Genomic DNA, 4919 nt, shown 5'->3' with positions numbered 1-4919 from the left:
CTGAAATTTATTTGAATACTCAAAAAACTAGAATCTACATTATAAGTCCTAGAGATCTGGAAGCACTCTCAAATATCCTGACAATATATACATAAAATATAACTTAAAGTATAAGAAAGAGAAAAGACAAAGAAAAAAGACAAATAAAAATGTGACTTCTAAGGCACACGCCGAATAGCTTTTTGAATTTTTTTCATTTGGTGTGCGCCAAATGTACTGCCTTGGAAAACACCAAGCAAAAGGCTTGGATTTTCCTTGGGCATCCAACCCAAAGGCATGGATTTTACTTGGGCATCCAACCCAAAGGATTGGATGCCCTTCTCAGGCCCGAGATATGTTTTCCAACAAATATTGAAAATTTTTCTTACTTTTTTGTTCGTGCTCTCCGTCAGGTTTGCATGTGTTTCAATGCAATAAAAAAACACCATACAATTGTCAAACTCTCTCTTAGCTATCCAACCATATAATTCTTTTGAAATTTTGATAATGTTAAGGTTTTCTTCCATAGTTTCTTTTGTTAGTGTGTCCCTTTTTTTGTCAAAAACTATGTCGTATTTCGGCCATAGACTTTTACTCGTTTATCAAATTTTGAAAAAAAATACCTATTTAGAAACTAGACTCCATTCTACACAATTTTAATTCTTTTATTATTATTATTTTTGATTATTTTTCACAAATTTGTAGGGGAGCACGCTAAAAAATTATGCTTTTCAGGATGTGTCCACTTCGAAAATTAGTAAAAAATCATATATTCATTAAAAAATTAGCTGAAAAATCTGGCATAAACTACATGGTGTTAGCTAATTTCTCACCAGAGCGATTTTAAAAATTCCAATAAAAAGTTGACATTTTAGGGGGAGCACACCAGGTGCTATGTTATTTTTTTTGAAAACAACAACACCACTTTGTGTGCTCCCCCTTTTTGAAACCCTTAATCTCCACCATTTAAAAAAAAAATTAGAAGTTTAGAAAGTAGACTCGAAGCACTACAACTCTTGTTCTTACTACATGCTCATATTTTGAGTGTAACTATCTTCATTTTGTTGTTGAAGTTCAAACTTTACTGATTTCAGAAAAAGGTGGCATCTTAAGACCCCTTGTTGGTCTCCCATCTTTGTGCACTTACCCATAACGACTTCTCTTCCATCTCGAACCGGATCCTCATGCCAAGTCTCTATCTCCACTCAGTGGATTCTTTCTAACCGTATGCCTAGGCACAAGAGCTTAGTACTGCTGTTACGCTAAATAGATCTCCACACAAAGTGCATACTGAATAGAGGCTATCGAATGTAGTAAGATTTATGAGCTACCTAAGACCAAACTCAACCTTGATTTGCAAAGAAAAATTGGTGTAGGAGCACCCTTCCAGACTCTTTCTCTTTCTTTTTTCTTGTTGGTGATATGCTTCTTATGAAGCCATTGTACATGAATAAGAGCTATGAGCTCATGTGTGCTAGACTAGGTCCTAGTTAGGGTCCTAGTGGAGATCTTAGGGGTCATGAGTCAAGACTATGATTTTCTTGAAAATGGAGGGTATGTGTGTCCTTGAAGTGTCTAGGGGTCTTTTATAACATGGTGGTGTCCTTAGGTTGGCCCATTGTGGGTCTAGGAGTCATAAAAAGCAACATTGGGAAAGTTGCTCAAAAGTTGCATGACAACTTTTAAAAGTTGTCAAGCAACTTTTCCACCATAATGTCTAATTCTTTAGGTTAGCATGGAAAACTCTAGTTTGGGCACATAGACTGAGGTATAGGTAGTATAAGTACTTGCAAACCCTAAATGAAAGGGTTGGTTGTCAGACATTGTATGGCCCTAGCAAAGATATCAGACCGAGACTATAAAACTGTTACCGGACAGTTTGAATGAAGGAAAAAAGAAAGTTAATGGATTGAGATACGTCCAAAATATGTGGTTTGTCATTCATGGTGTAAATACTTTCATTTCAAGCAATTAGTTTAGGTTTTTACTTGCAGATTGAGTAAGTTTGTAAATAGTTTGAAAACTGTCTTCTTACTGTCCAGTTTTGGACAGGATTGTGTAAATGAAGTCTTAACTCCATTCCCCATTGTGGAACCACCATGAAGCCATGGGGAATGAGAGTGCAGACCTTGTACCATACTGAAAAACAAGAAGGGCCCTTAAAAATGTAGGAAGGCCAAGAAAAGACCTACTCCTAGGTGAGACTGGATAGTGCCCGGTTAGGAGAGGTTGAATTGCAGAGGTCTTGGAGAGCAAGGTTGAATAGTAGAGAGAGCATCCTTTGGAGGAAGTGTAGAGGAGTGTTAGAAGCATCATTGGTGTGAAGGAGGAGCCTCCACCAATCCAAACAAGGTGGCTAACACACAAAACCTTCACTGTGACCCAGGCAGACTACAAAACCCTCATAAAACCCTTGTAAAACCCCAAAATTCGCCCTAGGCACTATACGACCACTTGGAGGCCCAAAACCTATAAAATCCTTGAGCCCTTGCCAATTGAATGGTAGTCCATTTTGGGAGTTAGGGCTGTTTGTGCATCGTTTGTGAGAGGGAGCCCTAGAAGACTGGTTAGGAGGCCTAATTGGTCCTAATCCTTGTAGCCCTTTTTGAAGGCAAAAACCCAAATTTGTGAAATCGGTAAGGGGTTAGAATCTTGAAACCTCTTGTGGGCTCATAAATGGGTGGAAAAACCTTAAAATAGACCTGAAACAACCTTGCTAAGACCTTGGAAGGTGTGGAACAAGATTAGCCCTTATTAGCCATAGTAAGGGATTTTAAGTCTCATGAGTAGGTGAGACCTTAGGAGCAGCATAGCAAGTCATTGGTGGGAGGATTGGGCAAGGTTAGGGGATTACTCAAGAAAAGGAAGTTGTAGGGACCCTAGGGTGTGAGGAGAACACTAGGAGATCCAAGGAAAGGATCCAAGAGCATAGACTAGTCTAGTCTATCCCAAACCCCATCCCATCAAACATGCATATAATCAACTGCGTTTTGATACCAGATTAAATTTCAGAGTATCACTCAATAGATAATAATTATTATTCATCACAAAAGCATATGAAATAATACATATATAAAGGACTTGGAAATCCTTATGCAGTTTTAACCAATTCCAAAGATTAGTGAGTTGTTAAAATAACTTGTAACCAAGACAATCCTGAGCACTAACAATAGATTTTCAACACAGAGAAGGTGCAAAGCTTGAAGAACTTGTCAAACTCAAGGAGGAACTAAAATATGCAAAAAGATCAAATTGATAATGGATTAAAACTCAAAGGTGGAAGTGAAGTGATAGATGTTTTCTTAATTCTCAGAGACAAAGTAGAGACGAGTGGATTTGAATTTGAAGAAGGTGAATGTTTGAAAAGGGATAAAAGAAAGGACAAGGTTAAAGATATAAAAGATAAAAAAAATTGAAGCTTAAAAAAATCAAGAGATGTCCGGAGAGCTCTTATCAGGTATTCATCTTTTAAAGGTAACTATCTTTCATGTAATGGATTTAGACATAGGGCTAGTGAATGTAGAAGTCAAAACAAAAATCAATCTATTATCATAAGATGCTACTCTTGCAATAAGTTTGGGCATAGAGCTATTGAATGAAAAAGTAGGATGATGAGAAATGAATACAGGAATTGAGTTATGCTTGTTCTTTCAATGGAGTGTGCTATGCTTGAAATACATATGGAAAAAAATCTTTTGAATGTAGAACAAACAAAAAGATTCAAAAATAACAAAATGAGTGGTGGCAAACCTTAGAGAGGTCCGATATGTCATAATTGCAACAAGATGGGTCACATTGTAAAACATTGCAGAAGCAGAACTAAAAAATGTTATGGTCTGGAAAGGAAGATTGATAGAAATGAAGAAGACAAAGATGAAATGGGTGAAAAAATTTGATGATAAGACTGAAGAAAAGATTGAGGTTGGATCCACACCTTCTGTGGGTGCACACCCTTCTCTCGGTAACTAGCTCAGACAACTGTGTCTGAGGGGGAGATTTTAAAAGCATATCTTTGACCCCCTCTTGGCTTGGTGGTGGGATGTTCTTAGGACGACAAAAGTATTAAAGTGATTTCTGGTGAATTCTAAGCGAGTTTGATGGTTTAGAATTTTTTTTGGTAACTTTGGGTATACAGTGTATCAACTTTTTGAGGAAACCCGAGTTGATGATTATATAATGCTTGTTCAAAATTCATTTGTGCGAATGTGATCGGAGAATTGTAGACTGCAAAGAGAAGTGAAGAAGAATCAATCAAAGGTATTTTCTTGCTTGAGATATTTTCTGATGGTGAACACTAATATTATCAATGGTAACAGTGAGGCAAGACCTAGTTCTAAATTTAGACCATTTATTTTGGTGATGAGCAATTTGATTGGTGCATTTTATATTATTTCCAACAAAGTGGTATGCAAAGAAGACATTTTAAGTTATATTCATGTTTCTTTGGAAGAGTATGATCATAATTGTTAGAGTTATCATGTTGTGGCTAATAATTATTTATTTAATTATTAGTCTATTATACTCTACGCTTAAACTAAACTTAGGCTTTTAATAATATTGTAGGTATTTAATAATTATCCCTTTAGGGTTGCTAATCTCCTTTTATAAGGATTGTATTGTACTTTTTTCTTAATTCCCTCTTTGAATAATAATCTTTTTCTTCAGAGCCATTATTGCTTTTTTGCCTCCATTCTTCTCTTGTGCCAGATATTTTTCTTGAAGGTGTTCTTGGGATCTTTGAAGTTGTATTTCTCAACTTCTTCATGGTATCAGAGCCTACATCTGCTGCTACTTGTTCTTGATTTTTCAGAAGATTTTTGGAGGCTAGGGTTTCAAGTTTTTTCAGAGTTTTTATTTGCATCTAGGGAGATGTTTTTGTTTTTGGTCATTTTGGGCTCAAACGGACCTCACCATTGAGCTCAAAACACCCAAAACCCCCC

Source organism: Cryptomeria japonica, chromosome 10, assembly GCF_030272615.1.
Source record: "Cryptomeria japonica chromosome 10, Sugi_1.0, whole genome shotgun sequence".
In the NCBI taxonomy this organism is placed as follows: Eukaryota; Viridiplantae; Streptophyta; class Pinopsida; order Cupressales; family Cupressaceae; genus Cryptomeria; species Cryptomeria japonica.
Note: the sequence above shows the minus strand (reverse complement) of the source record.